General features: G+C 38.0%; 1 protein-coding gene and 1 long non-coding RNA gene across 17 annotated transcripts in view; one reads left to right on the forward strand and one right to left on the reverse strand.

The window, feature by feature from the left end:
- The window catches only part of LPAR1 (lysophosphatidic acid receptor 1), a 218,424-nt gene that overhangs the window by 165,081 nt on the left and 25,499 nt on the right, over nucleotides 1-27,844 (forward strand). The window lies entirely within an intron of this gene.
- On the reverse strand, nucleotides 20,887-21,687 carry LOC139046358 (uncharacterized). 2 transcript variants are annotated; one of them, XR_011506292.1, is made up of 3 exons: nucleotides 21,640-21,687; nucleotides 21,247-21,328; nucleotides 20,887-21,021 (listed from the first exon to the last, which is right to left on the reverse strand). It is a non-coding gene; the product is annotated as an uncharacterized lncRNA (long non-coding RNA). The 2 variants fall into 2 exon arrangements; XR_011506291.1 differs by lacking the exon at nucleotides 21,640-21,687 and adding an exon at nucleotides 21,431-21,562.

Genomic DNA, 27,844 nt, shown 5'->3' on the forward strand with positions numbered 1-27,844 from the left:
ATTACTACTTAGATGTAGGTAAATATTTCAAGGATTTATATTTCCCGCACAAAATGAATTGGAATTAATAGCATTCTGTGACTGTCATCCTTATGAAAACTTTTTTTCATTAATTTTCTGTTTGTAGTAGTGGAAGTTAATTCATAATTCAAGGTGAAGAGCAAGATTTTATTCTTTTATGTGCACTCAAATAACTGTTGCCTTTAAATAACCATTATTTTTCCTGGATGAAAAATTTATGGTAATGATCAGGAGGAAAATATTTATTTATTCATTTATGTACCCAGAAAATAGTTAAAGAGCAGCTAATAAATTCCAGGCCCTGTGCTGACCCCTGGAGATGTATCCACGAAAAGGAGAGACACAGAACATTTCTTTTGGAGCTTAGAGTGCCTTTTTAAAAAGTTTACCCAGTGAGAATTTGTTTAAATAATTACCCTATTGAATTACATTTTCTCCACCAACTCTATTCAGGTTAACATTTGATCGCATTTAAAAAATCCTTTTAAAATTCTTTTAGCATTTCATCTTTCCCCATGGAAATTCAGTGGAAAGTTCCTCTAATTCTCTTTGTTCCAATTTGTAAATCAGAGTTGAGTGAATACAACCTGGGATTGTGTGGCACCTCTGAAACTAGGAGTTACATTAATTTTAGTCAGTGGAAAGAGAGCCCTAAATATCACTAAATAAATTAACATTCTAGTTGATGTGACGGTGCCATCTGGTTTGCTTAGAGCAAATGCTTCATGGACATCATTTCTGGGTATCCTGATTTTGACCCTCTTGTACACCTGTAAGAATAAGGACAGGTCTTATAATTGCTGATACAACTGAAGCCCTGCCTGTAACTAACTGGCACTCTTAGCTTATATCCCCACTTGGCCCCCATCACCTCAGATGTGAGATTGTCTTATTCCATCCAATGAAGTTCAGTGGAAGTACAAAAATAGTCCCCCTATATGTTTAATTATCAATAAAAACCTTGAGCGTACCTGTGCCACAAGGATGTATTTTCCGTGATGTAGATGAAACACATCTGAGTATGCCGTGGGTGCTATTTTTGAATGAAATTAAGTAATATGAGAAAGTTTACTTCTGTTTTGACTCAAATATTGATTTCTTTGCTGATGATCTGAATGTTGGTTGAGATGTTTCATATGAGTGTGCTTTTTCTATTACCAGAGTGCTGCTTATGATTCATAGAACCGCCAGCAGAAAATGACTATTGAACTTGGACTATGAACCGGCTGAGTTCTTGTTTTAATTTTGACCTTTGTATAATGCCCAGCATAATCCGATGTGCAGGATGCTTCATGATTCATAGAAAATTAACTGTTGTGCCTCATTGCGTTGTTTTGCAGGTTAAATGAGAAATATTTTGAGGGTTTATGGGGCAACGATTTCAGTGTACATCTGCCCTAAATGCCCTCTGCCCCACCACGCCAACCCCAAACTTGAAAATAACAGAAATAATGTTGCCCTCTGAGGCTTAAACTAGTAGACTCCACAAGATTGAATCCTTGTAACTACCTCTGGAATAAATAGAGTTATATCCAGAGATGTGTGATGGAAAAAATTTTAGAACATGGAAAACTGTAATCAGGGTGATAGGTGAAGAAATTTGGTGAGGCAAGAGGTGTGTGTGATTATAATATAGGAAGGAGAAATTGAATAATGGACTGCAGCCTTTTTGAGAAAAGTAGCAAAAATGGGAGAAACGGCAGGGTGAGGTGGTGGGTGGTTGGAAAGTTTAGAATAGGGAATTTACAATGCTAAACAGTCAGATGTTTGTCAAGGTGATGCCTAATACCATTCATGCAGTGTACTCCACTGCTTGAATCCTGTGTGGTCATGAGTGTGTGGAAGAGATGGGTGGGTCTTGGAGGAACAAAAATTCTAGTCTGCTTGAAGCTCTTCTCTTTGTAAGTTAGTTTATTGACAATTGAGGTTTTTGGTTGCATGTTTAGTTTTTTTTTTTTATATACGCTTTTCACATTTCCTGACAATCTTTTTTTGTTTTAAAGATTTTATTTTTTCCTTTTTCTCCCCAAAGCACCCCAGTACATAATTGTATATTCTTCGTTGTGGGTCCTTCTAGTTGTGGCATGTGGGACGCTGCCTCAGCGTGGTTTGATGAGCAGTGCCATGTCTGCTCCCAGGATTCGAACCAATGAAACACTGGGCCACCTGCAACGGGGCATGCGAACTTAACCACTCCACCACAGGGCCAGCCCTGCATGTTTAGTTTTTAATGTCTGTCTTCTCTGCCAGATTGTCTGCTTTGTGACGGCAGGCAGGAATTGTAATGATGTGCTGTGCATTTTCTCCACATTACCTATCATAATATCTGACGCAAAGTAGGTGCTCATTAAATAACTGTTGAGTAAATGGATGGGGTGACAAAAGCAAGTTTTTTGAGCCTTCAGAACTGAGGACCAGAGAGAGCCATAGTGAATTCACTAAGCTCGTCCCACTTTATTCAGCCGTATGGCAGGAGCCAAAGCTAACTACAATCCTAGCACATTTTGTGCCTTCCGATCAAATACAACAGCTTGGAAAGTGACTGGCCACAATGGATGCTCAATAAATATTGTTTAGTTTACTTTCCTTTATTCTGGACATGGTGACGGTTTGATTAACTGTGTAGAAAACCTTCAGTTTCCATTTCACCATGTCGAAGTGACCTTCGGGTTTTAGACCTGTTCGGTCCTCACGATCAACAAAAGGATTCGTTGATCAACAAGTCAAGTTCCTAGGAGTCAACAGGATAAAGACATCTTTGAGATTTATGATGGCAATACCAGTAGCAGTTTTGAAGCACAAGATGGCATATAAGCTGCTTTTGAGTGAGTACTGAATCTTAATATTTATTTTTGTCAAACACTCATGTAGCATTAATCATGTGACCAGCATTACTCTACTTTAGCAACCCTATGGCATATAGGTCCCATTCATTATCTATTTGTTAATCTCATTTTCCAGAGGTGACAACTGAGGTACAGAAAGTTTAGGTAATTCATTTCAGGCTGTGGTTCCTGAGCCCATGCATTTTTTACCTCTATGCTATCCTGCCTCTCTATAATAAAACAACTACTAGCACATGCTGTATTTTGTGGTAACGTTTGAAGAGTGCTTCCCTATTAAATTGAAACATTGTGATCCCATTTGTTTCCGTTGATGAAGCCTAGCTGCCTGGGCTTTGTTTCCTGGGTGGAAGAAAGCTTCGAGAGAGCATTCCTTTCCTCCTCTTGCTTCTGATGGTGAAGCTCATGACTCTCATTTCGTCGGCCCTTTTCCACTGTTTGGTGTTGGAGCACTAGTAACTGACTGCTTCTGATTGAAGGAGTGGTTTGTTCCAGGTGTAGTTAACTTGAAGCTTCATTGTCCCAGCATGAAGTCATGTTACCCTTCCCCAGGCTTGAATTCTCCCTACTTGACATTTTACCAAGAATTCCTTTTGAGTCTGTTCCATAGTTGAATCAGAGTGGCAGTCGCTGTTCTTCCTTATTTGACCACAGTCTGTCCTGAGTTATAAGTCCTTGCCTTTCCTGCTCTGTTCCTTGAGATGACACTTCTGCTGCGAATGATTAGAAAGAGGAAAGCCAGGTTACAGTGTAGAGGTTTTTGCATCTGAGCCCAGGGGGAGAGTGAGGGACAAAAAGCAAAATAAACTCAGGTGGGTCTTCTCTCTTTGGGAAAGAAGAGGGAGACACTCGTTTTCTAGTTTAATATGTTCTGGCTGCAAATGATCACCCGCTGAAGCTAAATTACCTCCTATTACCTGTGCCAGGGTCAATACTTGGCACTACTCTTTGTGCACTGTTTATAACTTTATACCAAGGAGAGTTGGATATCTCCCATTTTATATAAAGGAACTGGGTTAAGATAGGGTAAGTAACTTGACCAAGATCACTTTTTGTAAGCTGCAGAACTGGAATTCAGCTGTAGGGTTGTTGTAGCCCATGACTTTCCATCACAGCCACTGAATCTCCACAGACGATGCAAGAACCTATGACTGGTGGTCATAATAGTTGGGGGACCTGATGAGGTTAAGCCCATGCAAATCTTTACATACTTCTCTTTTCAATTTAGTTCAGCAAACATGCTGTTGAGTGCTAATTGTGTGCTAAAGGATAAAAAGATGAATAAGGTAATATCCATTCTTTATGGAGCCTATGGTATAGTAGAGGAGACTAAGACAGAGCTGTAAAAAAAATAGGTCCATGTGCTAGTAGAGTTGTGGGTGGAGTAATTTTGAGTGGAGAGAAGAGAGGGCTTCCTAGAGGAGGCAAAATTGAGCTAGCCATCCTGTAGGGTGATAGTGGAGGAGAGCTAAGCAATAGCAGGAGCAATGGTTGTCACCTTGGAGGAGCTGAAAGCAGTTAGGTATGATTAGCAGACAGTGGGTGTGCCAGTTGGAGTTTTGGCTGGTGAGCCAAAGCCTTCATAACATACTAAGGAGTTTGGACTTCTGCCTGTAGGTGGTCAGCGATGCTGAAGAATTCCCCAAGATAAAGAATACCAATTCCTTATAGGTGTAACAATATGGTTTATCATCCAAACTGAGACCCTTTTGGTAGTGACAACAGGCACTTAGTGGTTGGGACACTGGGACAAAAGGCACACACCAATACTCTTCTGGTCAACCCTCTTTGTAGGCTCTACTTTTTGTTTGTTTATACATTTTCCTTTGGCCTTTTAAATGCAGAGCTCAACAATGGACTTGTTCCATGTGTAAGGATAACGGAGAAGGACTTTCATCTTTTTTTAATGCAAGGATCTGTCTAGACTTAGAATTTTTGAGCTGAAAGGGTCTTTAAAAATCACACCATCCAACTCTCTAGTCCCACAAGTAGACTGAAACTCTGAAGGTAATTGAGAAATTTAGGTCTGAGTTAGCTGGTGGCCCAAACCAAGATCCAGGTTTGCTGCCTTCCCGTGAGGTGCTGTTCTTCCTGCCCATGCCTCCCCCTTGTTCAGTCCTATCCACATTTTCCCTCATTTTCTTCCTTATGAACATCAGAGTGTATTTATGTGGCTAGCCTGGAGGAGGTGTAAACATTGTGGTTTTAAAGGTACCTGGCTGCCCCAGAAAGAGTCCCCTTGAATTTGGCCTCTTAAAACCAACTGGGAATCTCTGTAATGAAGCTTTGACAAAAGTCATCAGAAACTGAATGGAGGCACATTTTATGGCTTTTACACATATTAGCATCCTGTTAGCTACCTTAACAGCAGTTGTATTCGTTTTTCATTCAGCTTGGTTTTCTGTTAAGTTTATGTTTTACCTGAGAGGTTTGTCTCCCACATATATTCATTGAGGTGAGATGCCCCTGGCATCTACTACTGACTCTGCCATTAACTCTCTGGGTGATTCTGGGCAGGTTACTTTCTCTGTGCATTAATTGCTCTGTATCTTCATGTGTAGGATGAAGCTGGCCAGTTTGATTTCCAAGATTAGAGTTCATTTATTACTCCATAAATGAAAGATAAGGGCAGTAACTACTATAGATCAGCTATGTGGAGTTTTCTAGTGGAAAACAGAAACAGAGTTGAAACAAAAGCAAGGGACAATGATTTCTCTCCATATCAGCTTCTTTAATAATTAGCTTTAGATGTCCTACCCTCCATTAAAGGGAGTGGCCCCTTTATAGAAGACAGTCTCAGAGAAATGGAATTTTTTTTCTTTACTCTCCTGTAGAGAGCTGTGTGACAGGAAGGGAAGGTTTCTCAGCTGGTCCTGTTGCTAGGGGAAGGGAGTGGACACAAGAGTCTCTTATTCCCTGGCCACAGTTGACCAGCTGCACATCCTGTTGCTCTGAAGAGGAATCAAAGCTCCCCACGTCTCCTCGGGTCTCTGTGGCATCCCTGTGAAGGCCTCTTTGAGGAAGAACCTGAGAGAATGTTTATGAGAACCTTGGTTGTTTGACCAGCCACAAGGCTGGCTTGGCACTGTGGGTGTGGTCAGGAGAGACCCCTGCAGAAGCCCCACGTCCTAGGCCCAGGTCAAAAGAGAAAACAAGGTTCAAATACGGCTCTTTATACCCTTTTGTTGCCTGACTCCATTCAAATATTTTTACTCAGAAGAAACTTTTGAACAGAAACAAACAAACAAAAAATACCACATTAACCTAACAGAGTTCCTTTTCAGGTGTGGACAGAGCAGCCAGAACACGAAGCTCTTTCTTATTTTAGGTCTTGAGAGTGATTCAGACCTTGTCTAGTTGAGACTCCTGTCAGTCCCAATGTGAAGGTTACACAGTCATTTGTCCTTATCATTAAAGGTCATAAGTGATGCAAAGGTTCCTTGAATGAATTATAGAGACCACAGGGAATCACTGTTACGTAGGGACTGAGAGATTAGATTTGGAAGAAAATAGACCAGAGTTTGGAATTTGAATCCTGACTCCTCACTTACTAGTTCATAATCCTGAGTAAATGACTTAACTTCTCTGAGCCTCCGTTTTAGAATTAATAAAATAAGGATAGTAGGACCTTTCTCATCAAGTGGTTGTGAGCATTAGATGAGCTGATTCATGTAAAGCACACTTAGCACAGAGTCTGGCTCGTGACTTGCTCGACACTTGCTAAATGGTAGCAAGTATTATCATTACTATTAGGTCTTGTCTACACGTGCATTTCCTCCCCTCTTTTCTTTCTGACACACCCACACGCCAGCATACACATCACAGTGGATTTGGTGGTTGAGGCAGTGCTTCATTCCTATGATACAGTATAAAAATACTATTGCGTTTTACCAGGTGTTGGCTCTAGTAACAGGCTGTAAATGTTATTCTGAGTGGCCTTTGCTTTTTCCAAGATACATTTGTACTTCAGAGTTGCCTGCATCTTATTTATTTAAGCCTTAGCCTTAGGTAAAAAAAAGTCCTGTTAACACCAAAGAAATGGCAGTCTTCACCTGGTAACCCTCCAGAGATGAATAAGTGGTATTGATCATTAAAATGAATTTTGAAATGGACAAGGCCACTTCGTCAGTATCTATCAGTTCTTCAGATGGACCTGCAGTGCTTAGGGCACAGCTGGCAGCCCAACCATCATTTAGGGAACCATTCTTTTTCCTTTTGATCAGTAGTGAAGAACTGTGTCTGGCATAAATGGAAGAAATGGCAAATGGTTGGTTGGAGTCATGAGACCCCATGAGACCTCGTTGCTCTTCTCCAGCCAGTCCCAACTTTACAGTGTGATCACCTATGATTCCTTTAGTCTGGGCCTTATCACTGTTCACTTACAAAGAGAAGGATGTTTTCTCCTCTTTAATCTCTCACTGCTACTTCATGAATCTCTTTGGAGTGTCCTTATGGACATTCCATGATGGCAGAGCTTTATCTTCCTAGCACTTAGAACAGGGCCCAGCACTTAGCAAACTCTAGATATCTGTTGAATGAACACTTGAAATATATCATTTATTCTGGATGGAGTTTTACAGGCTCCCTAGTAACAATAGAAATATACCTGTAAGGAGTCTCATTCGAGGGAGTATTTGTTATTAGATAGTTGTAGTAAAGCAGTTTCACATTCTGCCTGTCCAGAACATGTTTTTAGGCTAAGTTCCAGCATGAACTTGTTAATAATAGTTTATTTTGTCAATAAACCTGTATCGAATGTCTACTAGTTGTCTATTAAGGAGTAGGGATGCAAAAATCAATGAAAATATGGACCCTGTTCTCAAAGAGCTCTCATTTAAGTAGATCGTAATAGATAAATAAATACAATATAATATGGTAAATAAAATATGCAAGGTGCTATGGGAGTGCTGTGTTGTGATTGGGCAATGTCAGGCAAGACTTCATGATGAAGGTGATGTTGGAATTATACCTTAGATGCTTTGTAGAAGTTTGCCACATGAACCCCCAGGCAAAGGAATTATTTCTATTAGATATTCTTTGCACTTTGAATTAAATTAAATATTCAATCACTTCCTTATATTGCATTTAATATGTCACTTAGATATGACAGTAAACTGTTAGGTGTGCAAATCTTATGTAAATTGCCAGGGATGGGAGGGAAAGCTTGTATAATTTTAAGACAACATTGTGCTTATAAATTTTTTGCCTGTGTTTTCACTGGTATAATGCATTTTTTTTGAAGTGACCAAAGTTAGCAGATTTGTATCATCAAAACACTTATAAGCAAATGAGTTTTGAATGGTTACTGACCTATGAGGACAGAGATGAATTTCTACGTGTGCAAATTAACATCCTGTGAAAAGTAAGAAGGGCTCTATAGTGACATGTACATATTTCAGGACCTGAGAGATCGTTGCCAGGAAATGTGGACACGTACACCTGAAGCATGAGAGGAATACAGTTTTCTGTGGCATCTTACGGTCTTTCACGGCATTGTGGGTAGGGAGATTTCGGAATGTTTATAGTTGATTTTTGTTTTTGTTGTAACAGCTGCCTCTGAATTCTACTGTTCTATCTAGAAACATAGAATCCTGTTTTCAGGGGTTTACATTCTTTTGGACTCTAAGCATTATGTTGATTTCCTGATACAGAGGTAATAAGTAAGAATGAACATAGGATAAACACACACATACATGCGTGAATTGCCAGATTTAGCAAATAAAAATAATTGCATGGGGCATACTTATACTAATGAAAGTATTGTGTATCTGAAATTCAAGTTTAACTGGGCATCCTGCATTTTGACAACCCTAACACACACACACACACACAGCATTGGCTGCGAAATAAAGCATTTTAGATGACAATCAACTCTTTAGGCATAGATTTTTCTCTTTGTATTACGGGCTTCCATATTATCCTGAAGATCAATTTAAATACACAAGAGGTTTCACTTTCTTAATATTTCTGATTTTTATTTTGAGTTGTCTGGAAATAAAAGGATGTATATCTTACGTGTTTGTGCAATCTTATATTTGGTTCTCAGATATTATGGATGATTATGAACAGGTAATGTTGTATACTTCCAGTTCAATACTGAATTATTCTCTTCGTTTACATATTCTTTGTCATGCTCTTTGGAAAAAAGCATTTTAATGAAATTTGTTTTTCCATATAAGCAATTCTTTTTCTTGTGTTTTCTACCTTTGATATTTTTTTCTCTGAGGTCTAAACTAGAGCCTTCTGCATCTGAGAAACTACTTTTTATTCATGTGTTTTAATGCAGATGATAGTGTCTAGACTGAGTGTGGTCATGGCTGTACTTAAACCCTGGCAGGTCTCCTCAGCCAATAGAGGAGTTATTGTAATGATCCAAAGCAAATATGAAGTTCTAATCGAGTGACACAGCAATAACAGGGTCTTTTTGAAGAAGTGGGATTTAATCTGGCATCGAGAGACTGGAAATTCATGGCTTCGCCTATTTATCCTGTCCAAGGAGACTTTTGTTGACACAAAGAACACTGCATTTTAAGTAGGGTTTTCCATGAGTTCATTCTAAATGAGTATTTTCTTCACTTCAAAAAGCTTCTCTTCATGTGGCAGGCATGAATTCATTTGCTCAAGTTATTTTCCTTTTTTTTTCGGGAGAGAGAAGATAGCCACTTCGGAGCCCAGCTTCATAGGACCTGCAGAGGAGACTGATGAAGTGAAAAGTTGACAAGCTTTTGCTGCAGCCAGCAAGTGATTCACCATGTTATATTGCAGGGATTTGCTTTGCTAACCTTGCTGAGCACGTGGTGCCCAGGAATGCTCCTCTGTATATTGCCCCAGCCCAGAAGGAAAAGCCAAGTTATAAATTGAGGAGCCGGAATCAGTGAGTTTCTGAACGAAAATAGGAGAGGCTGTATTTGGACACACTACAAAGTACATATATAATGATCAATTAAGCAAAAGTTGTATAGATTAGAGCACTAGCTTTATTTAATTTGGCAAATTCTAATGTCTTAGGAGGGAAAGTGAAGATGTTTTCATTAAAAAAACACTATTTCTAAGGCACTATGCGTTTATTATAGCATATTTCCATGTACCACTACATAAGAACAACTTATTTAGAATGGAAGAGAATGTTGTAGAAACCAAATTTGAATAGTAAGTCTAACTGTAGTATAGATTATTACATTGCTAAGATAATAAGATTGATATCGTTCTAGAATGAAATTTCTTCATATTTTAGTTCAATCTGAATTGGTTCTATCGCTTTTAAGGCAGGAAATCTGTTGCTAAAACATGCATAAATTTAAAAGATACTAGAAACAGGATCAGAAAAATTAGATACAGAACTGGAAAATACATTCATTTATTTGTATTGATCTGTCTAAAATGCATTATATAGTAAGTGACTTGTTGCTATTACATTACAACCCATTATATGTTCAATGTGCTGTCCTCAGAAGTTTGACTTATAACTTTAATAACAATGTTATACGCAGCTTTGTTACAAGGTAGCTTATTGCGGTTATGGGATATTTTGACCCATTGTTTTGCTTAGACTTGAAGGACATTTTTGTGTGATCTTTAGAAATATAGATATTTAAATCAGAATCAGAGTAACAGTTTTTGTGGAGAAGGTATTTCCTGGAGTGTACATTATCAGTCTACTTTCATCCTTTCTTCAATTTAAAAAAAATAAGGATGATAATAATGGTTAACATTTGAATCCTTACTAATCATCCAGGCTCATTAAGTCCTACTACCTTTCCCTATATTATTATATTAAAATAATGTAAAATTTTAAGCAAGAGTCTTAGTCTCTCTGAATTTCAGTTCCCTCATCTGCCAAATATAGATAATATATTTTTATGAAGATCATATATAATGATTGTGAAAGCTCTTTTTATAGGAAATGTCACATAAATGTAAGCTATGAATGTTTTTGCAGCTGCTGCTTATAGAGCTGGGACCAAAAAAAAAAATGTTCGGAATGCTGAGCAAGAAATGTGATGTAGTGTGGTTGCAAAGGCATTAACTATATAGTCCACTCCAGATTTGCTCCTTACTGGTTGTTGTGACTTTGGGCAGTCCACTTAACCTTTACGACAATTTCCTCATCGGTACCATGAAGGGCTGCACTACATCAGTGTTTCTCCAAGTGTGGTCCAAGGACCACCAGCATCTGAATCACCTGGGATGCGTGTTAAACAGGCTGATTCCCGGACCCCAGCCCAGACCTGCTGAAGCAGAGTCTTTGTTTTGGCATCCAGAGTTCAGTCATACAAACCTGGCATTAAGCCTGTCTTTGCTCACTTCTAAAGTCTATTTTTCACCTTTCCCACCAAAATGAACACATTATTGGTACCGTTCAAACAGTGGGTGAGGACCCGTGATTGATAAAATTCTTGGCTCCTGAAGAGCTTACTATTAAAGAAAATTGATATGTTTAAACTAAATAGACTTTCCTCTCAAAATATTTGAAACATCCACACTAGTTGTTAATATCAGCCAAGGAAAATTCGTCACCTTGAATTTAATGACAGAAAATGCAGCCGACCTATTATAAAGGTACCTTGAGAAATAGTAGCATATCTAAGATTTTTTTCAAGTCGGCATGTAATTTTATATTATTCTAAGGAGAAAATTTTATCCCCCCAAGAGAGGAGATAAAGCAACGTTTGTTTTTGCATTAACCTGATACAGTTGTATGTGTCTGCATGGAGACCTTTCCAGAAAAGGATAAATCAATCAGGCGCTGTCCCTAGGCTACATAAAGAATATCCTATCCCCCCTTTTCTTTCATTTTCTTCCGGAGGCAGCATGGTATAATCTAAAGAGTGTAGGAGTAGGATTTATGTGTACTTGGGTTAAAAACCCCAAGTCAGCTGGCTTATAAACTTTGTGACCTGGGCAATATATTTGACCTTTCTAAGCTTCTGCTCCGCATCTGTGATTGGGGAGAACATTACTTATCACTCTCTCTGCTGATGGGGAGGTTCTGAAAATTAAATGAGATATGTTAAAGTGCTTAGAATGCAGCTGGCGCATGTTAGAACACGAAATTTTCATGCTTTACCTGTTGCTCTGCATCCCTGGCAGTGCCACCTGTGACTGGCTACAATTAGTCTTTTGAACTATTTTCCCAGGACTTCAACTGTTTTCTTTGGAGCCATTTAGCCTCTTTTATAGGCCTATGTCATCACTAGTGGCATTTTCCCACAGTCTGCCTATAGAAATGGAACTGGGGGTCCTATATAAGGATTCAACCCATTAGTCTGTTCATTCATCCATCCATGCGTTCATACCTTAATTATTCATTTAACCGATGAACGTAGAATCCTACAAACTAGGTGTGGGATGAAACTTAGGAGGATTATGGCATTCACACCCTCTTCCAAAGCCAGGCTTGGCCTGTTCGTACAGTTGTAATGATGCATGGGCTGTCAGCCTCTGCTCTAACATCTTGGATGCAGGGAATGCTCTTATCTCGCTAGAGGCCAGACTGTTTTCAGATAGATGGACTATTACATATATTGAGCCCAGATCTGGGAAACAACTATTTTCTAGGGTACCACCCACTGGATCTTGTTCTTTCCCTTTGGTACTATAAAGAACACTGCAACTATGGGCAAACCAATTCAGTTCAAATGACATATGTTACCTCTTGTGTTGGGATGACAAACACCAAAATGTATCATCCTTACTCGCTTACAAATATGACTACAGGGGAGAATGGGAGTAAGCCTTATGGCAGATACAGTTATAAAGCAAATATGACCCTACCATCCTAAAGCTTGAAGTCTGGTAGGAAAGATGTCACATGTACATAGGTGATTATTATGAAAGGCAAAGGTGACAAAAAAATAACAAAAGAGAAGTGTGGAAAAGCTACGTGGGAATTTAGAGGAGGAAGATAGTCTTATTAATAATATAATTGGGAAAGTTTTATGTAAATGAGTGTTTTGAGTTGAGTGTTAAAGTGTAGGTGATGTTCCAGGAATGAGGTATTCTGTTAGACTGCCTTTACCCCTTTAAGTACAGAATCCTGTTTTAGTATTTTTTACTTTTTTCTTGATTACCAAAGTAACACATATTCACCGGGGGAAAGCAAGAGAAAATTAAAAGTTAAGAAATTAAAATTAAGAAAATTTAGAATTCTGAACCATTTGGAGAAGAACTGAAATGTTACAATGAATATGCTATTTATTCCAATCCTTTATTCTAATTAATACTTTACAATTGAGAGCATACAGTATACACAGTTTTGTTGCATAATTTTAAAAAATGCCTAGTGCACGTTACCACGCCATTAAGTAATCTTTGAAAACATGAGTTTTCTACACAAAGTTGAGTAGATCCAAATGATGGAATTGTTATATAGTCACTGGGCTTTTAGGGTTTATTGCTCTCTTTTTTTGCTGTTATAAATAACATTGAGATAAATATTATCTCATGTGAATCTTGACTCTCCTCGCTGAGACCTTGCGAATCTTGATTACTTATTTAGTTGAACGTTCTCCAGAAAGTTTGTACAATTTACACTCTTACCACACGGGAATGAGAACATTTTGTTATTTTCTTCCCAATGTTGGATGGCTTTTCTTTTTTCTCTTAATGATGCCATGTTGTAACCATTTATATTATTTTTCTTTGTGAGGACAGATGTTAGCAAACCTAGAAAAGAGGTGAAAACTTTTCTTGGGTTTAGAAACGAAGAATAAACAAAAATAGGAATGCATTTAGTCCCATTTAAATATATGGACTGCTTTGAAGAACTTTTTTCCGTGTAAAAGTCTAATGTGTATTTATTTCTGTAGAAAGCTAAAAGCCTAACAGCTGAGCAGAATAGCACGGGGGCTGTCAGTTGTCTCTGAAGTGCTCACTGCCTAGGTTCTAATCCTGGCCCCACTGCATTGCAGCGGAGTCAACTTGAGTGCTGTTTTCAGTTGCTCCGAGCTTCCATTTCCTTGTCTGCATAATGGGAGGCAGGACAGAAACAGGAAAACTTCAAAAGATTAAGTAAGATTGTTATATAAGATGCTAGGCCTGTAAGTACTTGGTAGATGTTGTTATAAAATACGTAACTTAGTGTTTTCATTGAATGATGATATTGCTGTGTTGAAACCTAAAGTCCTTGGATCAATCCTCCTGGTGGTAGATCTTCATTATATTGTGAGAAGGGGCAGCCCAGAAGGATCAGGACCCATCGTGATTCCAGGACTCAGTGGGGCAGATTTTCCTTGAACTGGCTGGTGCTGCCATGTCAGAAGTTCCTGAATAGCTCTGAAAACAAACACACAACTCACTTCTGAGATCTCCCACTTTTCTGTCTTCCCTAGACAACTTTAGTCCTTAACGCAGAGGTTCTCATAATTTCTCAGTGCCCTTGTTGCCTCAATAATTTTTTCGCAATGCCTTTAGGCCAAAAGAAGGACCTAACAGTTTCGCTTATTAAGTGGTTAAATCAACTTAATAAGTATATATAGGTCCTAATAAATTGGCCACTTCATAAAACAAAACAAAAACACAAACTGAAAGAAGGAAGATTATTTTAATCTATTTCTTAACAGCAGTTTCCAAGGAATGTGTGTGCCTGTTGCGCACTGCACAATTTCTCAAAACTTGGACTCAGATTGGACACTGCTATCCTCACATCCTGTTCCACACTGAGTTTTATGCAATACTTGATTTTCATATTGCAAAGAAATGATGTCATCGAAAGGAATGTAATGCCATCTAATGTTGAAACTGTGAACTACCTCAAGCTAGTAGTTAATGGGATGTCTGACAGATGTTGAGTGTCACTGTTTCCCTCAAATTTAAAATATCTGGCAGTGCTCTTTTCACTGTGGAACCCTAGGGTACCTTGTGGCCCAGTTTGAGAACCAGGGCCTTACGGTATTTCTGGTTTCTGGCTTTACTTCAGTTTTGCTTTATTTTGTTTTCTTCTGGCTGGTTGACTCCTCTTGTCCCCTAGTTCCTGTTTTTGTTTATTCCTTGGTTCTAGCTGTCTAGTTTCCTTCCCTTTGTGCAGGGCCATTCTCTGCTTAGTCTCCATCAAGCAGCAACAGACTCTGTCTCTGCTGCTGGACCTTTGCAGACTTAGATGCAGCCCTGGAAGCCCTGATATGCTTTGGTAGCTGGCTGTGGGTCAATCCCTGTGGTCTCTTACAAGACTTCTTCAGTTCACAGCTCTCGGGAGCATGATTTCCATTGTAGGCTGCCTAAATAGTATGCCAGTGATGTGGCTTATGTTGAGGTGTCGATCTGTGGTGGTCTTTCCCTGTGGTGTGGATGGGCATGCCCTCCATACTAGACCACCCAACTCCCCAGGGGCGCTCTTTGCCTTATAACAACAAAGACCTGTCCAGATTGCATCTCATTGTCCCTGTTCTTGGCACGTCAACCCAGAAAACACATCTGAAGCAGTCAAGTGGTTAATTGTGGGCCCTGGATTAGACTGCTTGCTTTGGTATCCTAGGGTTACCACTATTGCTTAATTTCCTGAAACTTCAGATTCCCCATCTGCAAAATGAAGATAATAATAGGTCTTACCTTGTGTGAGAATCAAATTGGAAAATGAAATAAAAAGTGGTGCCCCTTAGCACATGCCTGACATTAATAAATGTTATTAACCCCTAAAGCCTTAATAAATGTTAACTGTTACTATTTTTTTCTGGGTTTTCTTGACAGCAACTATGAAGTTTACTTTCAAATATTTAAATTTTTGTTAGGAATAAAGTAACTCATTTTTAAAATTTAGGATCTGTGTCTGCCAGTTTATGAGAGCATCAATACTAAAATGAAAAAGCACCTTACGTTCATTCACAACGTTTGGTTTACATACGCTAAGCTGTCTTCATAGACACATGTAATCTCCCAAGATTTTTAGGACATTGTACGTCTAGGCTGTATAGGTAAGATCATGAAGATATGTTTCCCATTTTAGAGATGGTAAAACTGAGGCTCAAGAGATTATGTGAATTACTGAAAATATTTGCTGGAGCTCACACCCCAACTCAGGATTTGCAGTTTCAGTGCTAGTGCTCCCTATTTACTATGTTGCTACCTTTTAATGTTTCCGAAGTTAAAATGAAAGAGGAAGGAGGTAAGGAAGGTAAGTCGAAAAGGAGGAAAGAAAAGAAAATTGTTATTCTCCTTGCTCCTTACTATGTTGCTCCCTTTAATATTTAAAAATGAAATTTTTTAATATTTAAAAACAAAAGAGGAAGGAAGGAAAGGAAAGGAAAGGTGATTGTTCTTAGATTTTTGTAAGCAATGAAAATTTGCCATGTCTGCTGTCTAGTACGTTGAAGTGTTATAGTAGTTTAAATTAGTGTATAAGAATCACAGGAGTTTGAAAAATATTGTCAATGCTTTGTTAGAAATAATTTCAAAAGAGAAAATGCTTGGTGGCCTTTGAATTGCACGTCAAAAACATTATCACTCAAAAACTATAATGCAAGAAGTTCAATTTCTGATCCATAGGAAAATGCTTCAGAAAAAGAGGGACAAACTTTCCCTTCCCCCTATTCTCCTTTTTTTCCCCAAATGTTCACATGTCTAACCCTTTCACCCGTGCTGGAGTCATTGCTGCCTAACCGCTTTCTGGGCACAGTAGCATGGAAATGCATCATCAGCGTATAATTTTGCACGCAGCAGAGAGAACCTGCTATTATGGAACTGAGTCTCAGCTGAATGGCCTGGCTTTACACTGTGTTTTGATCTTAGTGTTAAAATGGAAATGAAACCATGTCTCCTTTCAGGTCTGTAGAAGTCTTGCTGGTCCCATGCTTGGTTGGTTGGCGAGGGGAGAACAAGTGGTCTTGTAGCTTTGAGGTGGAAGGCACTGACTGGAGTGTGCCAAGTCACTGTAACAGTCTAAAGATGTAGCTTGATTCTCTGTTGGCTGACTCGAAAACTGTGGAAGTCACAAGCTGGCCAGGCTAAACGTTTCCTGGCCTGCTGGAGGCAGGTTTCTTTGGGCAAGTAAGCACTGAATTCTCACAGGGACACCACGTGGTGGTTCTTCAGCCAAGCGTCGTGGCCATGGTACAGCAGCTTTAGTTTGGCTCTGAAACATTTAATGTGGGAGAGCTTGGCTAAGTGTGATATGAGCAGTTAAGAAAAGAGTCTGATATCAGCCATACCTCAATATGATGCTTTAAAAAATAAGCATTAAGACTTCAAAAAAAAAAAAAGATTATAAATGATAAATACCTAGAAACTCTTGGAAGAAAGAAAAAGGAGTCTGAAGTTTCCATTCCAGTTTTTCTTAGTTAATATTATAAGGCAATTCCCATACAAACTGATAATCTCTAGAAGTTGTATGAGTTTTCTGTGCTGCATAACAGGTTGCCACAAACTTAGTGGTGAAACATCCTTTACTATCACACAGTTTCTGTAGGTGGGAATTCCAGGCACACCTTACTGGGTTCTCTGTTCAGGGTCTCACTAGGCTGAAATCAGTCTGCTGACTGGGCTGCATTCTCATCTGGAGGCTAGACTAGTGAAGAATTTGCTTCCAAGATCCCCCAGGTGGTTGGCATTTCCTTATGGCTGTAGAATTCATGGCAGGTTGCTTCTTCAAAGTCAGCAGTGGAGGGAGAGTCTATGGCCTTTAGATTCTTTTTAAAAGAACTTACTTGATTAGGTCTGACTGACCCAGGATAATCTTTTTGATCAATTTAAAGTCAATTTAATTACATCTGCAAAATACCTTCACCTTTACCATATAACAACCTAATCAAGGAAGCAATGTCCCATAACCATTGCCATATTCTATTAGAAGCAAGTTACAGGTTCTTCCCACACACAAGATGAGGGGCTATACATGGGTGTGACTCATTGGGGCTCACCTTAGGGTGTGTCCACCATATATTTTAATATGAGTACAGTTGGAAGAAAAATTGGGTTTTGAAAAGTACCATTTTAAAAGGAATTAATGTTACTAGATGGATACTAAAGGATGGAATGTTATTTATTTAAATCTACATTTATTTGTCTTGAAAAAATATTTGCCCCAGAAATATTTGTCTTTCCTTAAAGAATGTATCATTTAACACTTCCTTCTTGAATTCTTCTCTTCCTTTGGTGCTGAGACGTTACTCTTTCCTGATTCTCCTATCTTTTGACTCATTCCTCCACTTGCACTTCCTCCATCCACCCTGTTTGTTTGTTTTTGGAATGTCATATCTCTAATCTGACAGTTCCCTTTGTCCACTCACCTCAAGGATAGCTACAAGTCTTATACCCTGACCTCTTACTTCCTGAGCAGAGTGGTATGGAAACACATAATCATGATGTCATTGTGACTCTGCAGATAAGCTAGCAACTCTGTTGGGGTCAGCTCTTAATCTGAGTGTCTGCTGAATGGCCTGTGGGTGACAGACCTTCAACTGTTTGGATCTCCCTGTTAAAATAGAAATGAAAATTTATCTTCTCCTTTTTGGTCTGTAGGAGACATGCTGGTTCCATTCACGTTGGGTGGTTTTTATGTCTAAATAGCAGTATTACGTAAACAGTCTTACAGACGTGTGCAGAGTATGTGCCTGTGTTTATTTACACTTAACCTTGTATAAAAAAAGGATTTAAGGCAGCTTAGAAAGACGCAGACAGTTCAGAGGACAAAGTTGAATTAAAAATAAGCAAGAAAAAGGAGGGAAAAGGAAAAATAAATGTAAGAAAGTGACACAGAGTCAGATAGGGACACGCTTTCTAGCAGTTAATGCAGGCATAAGCATAATTAGGTTCACGATTTGGTGGCCATAAAGTAAAATCAGGAGAAACAGCTCTTCTGAGTACTGAGCCCAAAGAGACGTTTCTCCTCTGGGTCTTCCTCTGTGATGGACTCACGGGACATGGTGTGATGTACTGGACAACTCATAATGTTCAGCACAGGCAGTACCCATAAGGTCATTTCTTGTAACATTCCTTCGTGAAGGCTGGTGGCCTGCTGCCAAAGTGCACTTCAGTGAAAGCATTTCTGTGGAGCTTTACTTTCTAATATATTGGTTGACTCATTCTAGAATGAAGTTTAGCATAGTATCTCCCAGTCTTTTAAAAACTTATTGCCCTGACCCCCAAAGGTTCAAGAAAGTTTTAAAATTTTATTTTCCATGTCTTGATTGTTTGAAAAGTTGTTTTCTCTTCCAACTATAAAGTTGTTATAGTATTAAAAATGAACATACGCAGCACTAGGAATTCTGCTGTATCTGCTCCCAACAGCCTTTAAGAATCTTTATTTTAGCTTACTTAGAAGAATGAGTTATGTAGTTTGCCATGGGTATTATATTATAGTCCTTTTTTCAGATTATATTTCCTGATAAACATCTGGACACTGTTATTTTAAAGTTTCTAGTTAAGTATAGAATGTTTTAAGTCAGGGGAGGGTTTTTTCTTTTCCCCCCATGAGAGTAGGAAGTGGGGGGTAATTAACATTCTTTTGAGAAAACCTGAGGAGCTTAGAAAAAAGCCATTATTTGCCTTATTAGGAGACTGCTCCACCTCAGTTGCAAGGAAGGGAAAAGGAGAACCCATGGCCAAGTGAAGGGTCTCCTCAGAATAATAATGGATGTCCTGTAGAGCAAGGGTTCTAGGCCTCATGGCCCTGAGTCACAAAGTTTGCGTGCGATATTATTTACTGTTCACTAGTTTATTCTTGATTATCGAAGTAAATCGCATCCAGTGTCAATGCTTTATAATGTATGGAAACATTTACACAAGAATACAAAAGTCATCCTGCGTTTGACCCCCACCGTTTTGATATATTTCCATCCATTCCTGTTTCTCTATGGCACTGTAGCCTGTGGCTCAGAACGAAGCCTCTGGAGGCATTTGGATCTGGACTCAGATCCCAGCTCCACCATTTACTTACTATATTGTCCAGAAAAGCTTCTTGAGCTCTCTGAACCTTAATTTCCTCATTTATTAAATAGAGATCGTAGGAATGCCTATTTCATAAGATTATTGCAAGAACGATGTGAGACAGTATATCTGAGGGGCTTAGCACAGTGGAAGGCATATGGTGGAGCCCCAATAGAAGCCAGCTATTGTGTGTGTTACACATGCGTATAAATACATACAGTCGTATTATAAAATTGATACCATACTCAATACTGCTTCATTTATCCTTAACATTTAAAATCTTCCTAATATTTTACCATACTTACCATAGATTCTATACTTACCTGTTTGCTTTTTTTTTTAGTCATTCATGTTGCTAAATGGGTAATTTGATAACTTATTTTAAAAATGGATAATTTGATAACATTAAATTATTATATTGACCAACACTCAGAAGTAAGCAGGGAGAGGTAAAAGAAGGCAAACTTGTTAAATTTCTATTCTTAGGGAAGTCAGTTACTGTTTCATTATTGATGACAATAAGTATAGAAAAATAAGTTAAAATATACATCTAAAGACTTTAAACTGTTTATATCCTTTTATGCCTTTGTACTTCTAGACATTTATTCTGAGGAAAAAATGTATACAAAGGTATACATGTGTGTGCTATGTGTATGTACACACATGTGTAAGATGATCACAGGTTTGATTTCAAAAGGGAATTATAGATAAATTTTCTATATTTCATTTTTCGAATGTTCTACATTATATATCTATTACTCATGATTATAAAATAGCAATAAAATTAATTTTTTAAAGTGAAAGAAGGTAAAGAAAAACTATAAAATTCTAAACAGTAGTTTAAGAATATAGTTATACAGGGAGTTTAAAAACAGTTTAAAGTATCTTTGAGGACAGTGTCTGTCTCTTAAACGTATGCCCCACAGACTGCACATCCGTGTAGTTTGCACAAAGGGACTCTTATCATTCCAATCACTGAATTCAGGCTTTTATTTTTAACTTGTGGGATCTGTTTCACTCAAGCTCCTTTGCAAGCCAGGTGGTTAAAACTAAAGATGGATTCCATTTTCGAGGATGGGATTAGCACTTGGCTTAGTCTGAAGAGGTAAAACATTCATTTTTTAAGGAGAAGGAGAAGTGAAACACAGAAGCGGCGTCTCAGCAAGTAAAATAAAGCAAGCTTATTTTTGAGTCTTTAATGAGGAAAGGAAGTGGAAAGAGAAGTCCTCTGTGTGTGTACTGTATTAGGCATCTTCCCTGTAAGTGTCAGCATTCGGCCTCCTTTGGTAAGACTGTTAATCTGGGAAAGAAAGAAACCATGAGTTATTCTCCCAACCAGGATTGTTCTAGATGTTTGGTAGAAGCACGTTTACTAGAGACATTTGTGCACTCAATGATAACACAGCTTAAAAATTAGGGAGACAGCTATGTAAGAAGATGAAGGGAGGTGTGATCAGAATAAAGCCCAGGCTAGAAGTTTGTAAGTTCTTGGGTGTAGAGTTTGCTTTCCCTTGGGAAGAGGTACCTTTTAAGATGATGGCCTTCTTTGTGGGCGGGAACCAAGGGAAAGAAGCAATCTGGAACTTCTCTCTTTTGTCCCTCATCTCCTGCCAAAGATAAAGGGCAGTGATACTTGTCAAGCTTGGACACGTCTCATTAATACAATCTAACCACAACCAGCCTTCCCATGAGGAATATATAGCAGTTACCCAGTTGAACTTGTTAGCCACTTTCAGCATCTTACTCTTCCTCTACATCCAGCAAAATAGTCACTTTGATCTTCCTAATCAAGAATTCAAATGGATCCCCACTGAGAAGGAGGGAAAGCTGAAATCTTTTAGTCTAATGTTCTTATCCTTCCAAAATCATATTTCAGCCTGTTCTTCAGATTTATTTTCCATAATTCCCTGTCACTTACTTTGTTCTATCCAAAATGGGCTATTGCTCCTTGGGCATATCATGCGTGTAGCTACTGGTCTAGTCTGCTGATTACATGGGTTTATAATATCTAAAGCTAAAACTAGATTTAGTTATTTAAAATATATATGCAAAACACCTTTCATCACTACTTTTGCAAAATTTCGGCTCAGACACTTTTAGAATCAAATATGTGTGTGTGTAATGACAAGTTGGTGCTGATTTTCATTTCTCTTAGGAGGATGAACCTTTCTGATTTGGCTGTAGGACTGACTTGTAATAGAGGTAAATACTACCTTTGCAACCTGTATTCAATGTAATGGCTGCTCTAAAAGTGTATATTTTCCATGCAGCATGGTCTGGTGGAAAAATGCCTTTGAGTCAAACAGTTCAACACTTTATTCCATAAAGAAAGAAAGAAAGATAGATGGACGGACAGATAGATTGATAGCACCAATGATATTCCAGATCAATTTTTAGGTCTGGGAATACAGTGGAATATCTGTATTTAAATACAAACTTCAATTTGAATGGTAGCTTGACAAATCAATTGAATTCAACTTAGGTTCCTCATCTCGGAAATAATAGGACAACTGATCCTACTTCATACTCTGTGTTGAAGTGAATGCAAATATCTGCCACGGAAGCCTTGTTCCATGCCAGTTAACCTCTTTGCCTCGTTCCTGTGCCAAACCTTCCTGAGGCTGAAAATCTGGCCTTCCCAGGTGTGACCAATTGTTTAGTCCAGCTGAGGCCAGCCCTTTTACTTGTAGGGTCAATGCCAAGAGAGGCAAGATGAGCACCCTGTGAACTGAAAGGGGCCCTTCTCATCTGGAGGGTGAATAAGGAAGGACAAGGTGTCCTAGTGGTGACATTTAGAGTGGACATCTAGCCTTTCTCTCTGGACGCAGTTTCTGAGTAATGAAAAACTGATGCTGAGACAGTGTCTTCAGTAAGAGACAGATGTCTGTATTTTAACAGTTGGTTCAGATTTAGACGATGCCAGTTTCTATAGTTGATGAAAGCCTGAATATCCTAACACTAGCTCCATTAATAAAATTTCAGTGTTCCCGGAATGATGAATATCTGAAACCAGGTTTTATTGTGAAAGGATAAGCTCGTTTGATCTTTTTCCTCTTCTCTCTTTGCTTTTAGAAGTAAAAACAATTACATGAGAACTCTGCAGTCAGCAAAAAATGTCTTTGACTTCTATTAATTCTCTCTTTTTGTAAACTGTCATTTAAAGACTAGAGTTTTCCTTTTTCAGAGTTTTATATTCTATCTCTGGGTCTGGGGTCAGACATTTGCATCTGTAAAGAAGTCAGAACTGCCTTTGAGGGAGGGAAATTCTTGGCAATGTTCATGCTTCCAAGTTCCAAGGTTCTGTGACATGAAGTTCTTCTGGTCACCTTCGTGAGCGAGCGGGTCACAGCGAGGAGGCCTAGCCTTATGGGTGGTCAAAAGTAGGGTGTGTTTGGAAAGAAGTTGTGTTTTTCTTTCCATTTTCTATTTTTAAGTATTTTAAACCTGCAGTTAACTATTTTGTTTCTGCATTGCTTTTGTGTTTTCCTCTGTCCCTTCCACAGTCCTCAGTGACCCAGATTGCTGTTTGTCCACTTCCTCCTCCACTTGGGGTTTTCTGCCTCTGAGGTTTTCTTCAGACAAGATGTTGCCTCCCCAGTTTTTCTGCTTTCTTGCTGTCCCTCATACATGTATTTATCCTCTTAGGTTATTATTCTATTTTATATTTACCTTTGGATTTCTTTCAAAGGTATTATATGATAAGGCATTAATTTACATAGGAGTTTCCTATTTTAAAACTTTAAAATTAAACTATTATAGTTAAGGTATTTAATAGTAAAAATACTCATCTAAATAATAGTTCACTAATATTTTATTAAGTGTTAATAAATCATTGTAAAGTCATTTAAAATAATGTCTTAAAATATTTTTAAAACATTTAAAAATGGCCTACTAAATATTTCTAAATATTTAAATAATAGACATTTAAAATTACTAGTACTTTAATTCCAAGGTTAAATGGAAAATGTTCTTAAAATATGCTTAAGGGGAAAAAAGAAAATAAAAAACTCCACACTGATTAGTTATTTCCCAAGAACAAATAAACGAAGACCAATTCGTAGGAGGCCGAATTATTTGGATTGGAAACGAGCTTAAACTTTATCTACCGTGGTATAATTTTTTTATGAATCCATTTTAGCTTTTCCATAAAATCGGAAAAGAGGGGTGTGTGTGTGTGTGTTTAAGGATGTCTTTCTTTTTTTAGTGTGAAAATTTTAGAACAAACTACTATAAATCAGAAATCTCAAATATTCTTTGAAAGCATGTCATCCTTCTACTCTCTGTAGTTCTTGCTTCTTGTTCTGCTTTAATCTCTATTATTAATGATGTTTATTTTCTTCCATTGTAAAGATAATATGTGATCTGTACAGAAAAATTGGGAAATATTGAAAATGAAAGAAAGAAAATAGTCACCTATTGTCCCATTGCGTCTCCCTTATCTGAGAAGGTCTTTCTGTTGGCCTGACATGTGAATGACAGGAGAGGATATAGAAGATTTGCTGCAAGTCCTTATAGATATCGCTTTACTGGACCCTGATTTAGAAGAGTCTGAAGTCAGTCTGATTATTCTCCCTTTACAGATAACCTGTTTATCCTGAATGGTTGTAAGGTTCTTTCTTTATCTTTATGCTCCTTTCTCTGCCCTCTCTTCCACCAAAGAGCCTGTTCCATTGGAGGTCTGGAACTTTTACCCCTCACTTTTTACACTTCTAAGGGGATTAGAACCATCAGTGCCTCCGGGCCTGCCAGGTCTCTAATGAATCTTTCTAGGTTGTTCTCCACCCTTGTCCGGCGGTTTTAGTTTCTTTCTGCTCCTCCCTTGATGATTCTGTGATGTTAGTCACTGGACAGTATGTTATCAGGAACATTTATTGCCTATGACATCACTATCATTAAATTCTTAATCTCTTCTCAGTATGGTGTTAGCCTTTCTCCCCTTTGTTGAAGTGATATAATCAATGCCTATTTAATATTTTCAAAACCATGTTAGCTTTTGTGATTTGGTATCTACATTGTAATAACAGAAACTGTATAGATATTCATAGAAGTTGTTTTATTCTTAATTTCAGTTTTTTTAAATTACAAAATTAAAATAATAATCCAAACCCATTTTGCATCCATGAAGGATTTCCTCATAACTTTTAGGAACTTCTTTTATCCTTAAGTTGACCCTGAAAGTATATCCAATCTCACTGTGGAAACTTTGGTCTTATACATATGATTCATGTATTTTATATGATACATTCATTATATTTATATTTGCTGAATATATTTACACATTTTATATAGCAAAGCATTTTAATTTAAAAAGTTTTGTCCTAGAAGAGGCCTAGAAGAAAATTAGCTGTTTTTAAAGTAGTTTGATAACTGGTTATCAACTCTAATAGTTGTGAGAGTCGAATGTAAGAAAAATATTTCAATATGAAAAAAATTCTACCACAGAATGAGTGGAATGTGTGCTTTTATTAGATAATTTTTTGAGGTGACCATTTTGGCATGTATTGGTTGATATTAAAAAAAAGAAGATAAGCTTGCATTTCTAGTACAGGCCAAAATTATGGAGACGATATTCTTAATGATTATTTGTCTTTACTCAGAAAGTTTTTCTTAAAGAAAAGAACACATGGCTTGAAATATGCTTTTTAAAAAAAATCACCAGTGGCAGTTACATGATATGAACAATGTAGGATTTTACTCTGTTTTGTGGAACGCATTACACTAAGCATGGAAGAGGTTATCGCTATCCTAACACAGGAGACAGAGGATGGCTTAGTGTTGTGGTAATGTGGTAAATGACCTTAGAGTCCCAAACATGAACACAGGAGAATTTTGGCTTCAGAGGTAACATCTCTGTTGTCCATAGAACTTGCTCCATTTTTGTGCCGTAACCTTCACTAATCTGACTTCTTGAAATCCTTCACTTAGTTGCCAAAATTTTGCCTGCCTCTGACTACAGAGTTTCTACTGTAGAATGCTTATTCTATGCCAAGCACTTGATGTCTATGACTTCATTTGGTTCTTAAAGCAATCTGTAAAGTAGGTATTACTATATTCTTCCTACAAACGAACAAACTGAGACCTAGCATGTTAAACTAGGACATGCAGCCAACAAGTACACAAAGCAGGGTGTTCTATAGCCCAGGTACGTCTGACATCAAAGCACACTCTTAGTCACTAAGCTGGACTTCCTTGTTGAGCAATTCCATCTGATTCTGTTGAGGATAAATAATTGATTCTGCCCACAAAATATAAGAGACTGAAGGGAATTTGTAGTCTTTTTCATCCATACATATTACTGATAAGAAAATGGAGGCCTTTTAACTTTTTTTTTGATAAAATTAAGGTGTTTATACTTATTTATAAAACGTAGTAAAGGCATATTTTTGTTTTAAATGCATTTCTTTGTCTAATGTACCAAACTATCCATATATGACTCAGCACTTCCCAAGGGTAAATTATCTTTGGACCACTTGTGCAAACGTGGTGAGCTGAGGAAGGAGTGAAAGCATGTTGAGTTGGTGTGCTATGGGAGGTATCAGCCACTTTTCATATAATTTCTTTAGTTTCAGGGATTTGATAGAGGTTGATCTAAGAGGAATGCTAAATGAACAGCAGTAAGTGGGCCCTGCCTTGCTTACTTCTGTTCTGTACCAGTGGTGGGAAAGAAATGAATAATGCCTCTAAGTGGAAATAGTCCATGCTCCAATGGGTGTATGTTACACTTGAAGTCTCTTCCTGCTCTCACTTCTTCTCCTCTCTTCTTTGGAATCCGTGAGAGCTTTTTTGGTTTGTAGACTTTCTCACAGTTTTCAGAGCACTTTTAGAGACATCTGAATCATAAGGAATGACACAGTGGATGAGAAGAACAGAGATCTATAATTTATAGAATAATCAAATTTTAGCACAGGAAATGGCCCAGGTTGTTGTCTTACAGACGTACCTCTTCAGCCACTTCTATTTCAAAGGTGTGGAAACTGAGGCCCAGTAAGTTCTGGTGATCTACATTCTCAGTTAAGATTCAGAATGCGCTCTACTCTAGATCCATCCCAAAGTGAGGTAGCTCCCAGTCCAGGACTTTTCCCTGAAGACTTTTTGCTTTTATATACATTTAGCCATATAATATGTAGAATCTCAAGTAGATATTCAGGGCTTTTAGGATTGCATCTTGACTTATTTACAGTGTTTTTTGAGTGTATCTGTTTGTATTGTTTTCTTAATGGATGCTCCAGGTATTACAGTATACATACATGACTTATCACAGTCTACGCATAAAATTTTACCACTTTCAAGTATGGAAGCCTTACTTCCATTTAGGTTCCTTGCCCACTTTTAAATATCATTGTCTTGAGTATCGGGATGTTATAGTGTTTGTTTCAATCATCTAATATGTTTTATAAAACTCATGAGGTGGATCATCTATGGTATGTGGTCATATTTCTGTTCCTTTTTTTGTTGTTCGTTCTTTTTTGATGTTCTAAGATTCCTTCTTTCACCATTTCCTTTTTGTTGAAAAACTTCTTTTTTTTAAGATTTTATTTTTTTCCTTTTTCTCCCTAAAGCCACCCGGTACAGAGTTGCATATTCTTCGTTGTGGGTCCTTCTAGTTGTGGCATGTGGGATGCTGCCTCAGCGTGGTTTGATGAGCAGTGCCATGTCCGCGCCCAGGATTTGAACCAACGAAACACTGGGCTGCCTGCAGCGCAGCGCGCGAACTTAACCACTCGGCCACGAGGCCAGCCCCTGAAAAACTTCTTTTAACCATTCTTTAAAGATAGGTCTGCTAGCAACAAATTCTTTTAGTTTTCCTTCATCTGAGGATGTCTTTATTTTCCCTTCCTTCCTCGAGGATAGTTTTGCTGGATATGGAATTTGAAGGTGACAGTTCTTGTTTTTGCAGCACTTGGAAAATGTGCCACTTCCCTTCTGGCCTCCATGGTTTTAGATGGGAAATTTGCTTTTATTTGAATTGGTGTTCCTTTGTGGACAATGTGTCATTTCTTTCAAATGCTGTCAAGATTTTTTTTCTCTTGCCTCAGTTCTCAAAATTTAATTATGAAATGTCTTGGTGTGGATTTCTTTGGGTTTATCCTCTTTAAGTTTATATAGTTTCTTGAATTGGTAGG

Source organism: Equus asinus, chromosome 10 (assembly GCF_041296235.1).
Source record: "Equus asinus isolate D_3611 breed Donkey chromosome 10, EquAss-T2T_v2, whole genome shotgun sequence".
In the NCBI taxonomy this organism is placed as follows: domain Eukaryota; kingdom Metazoa; phylum Chordata; class Mammalia; order Perissodactyla; family Equidae; genus Equus; species Equus asinus.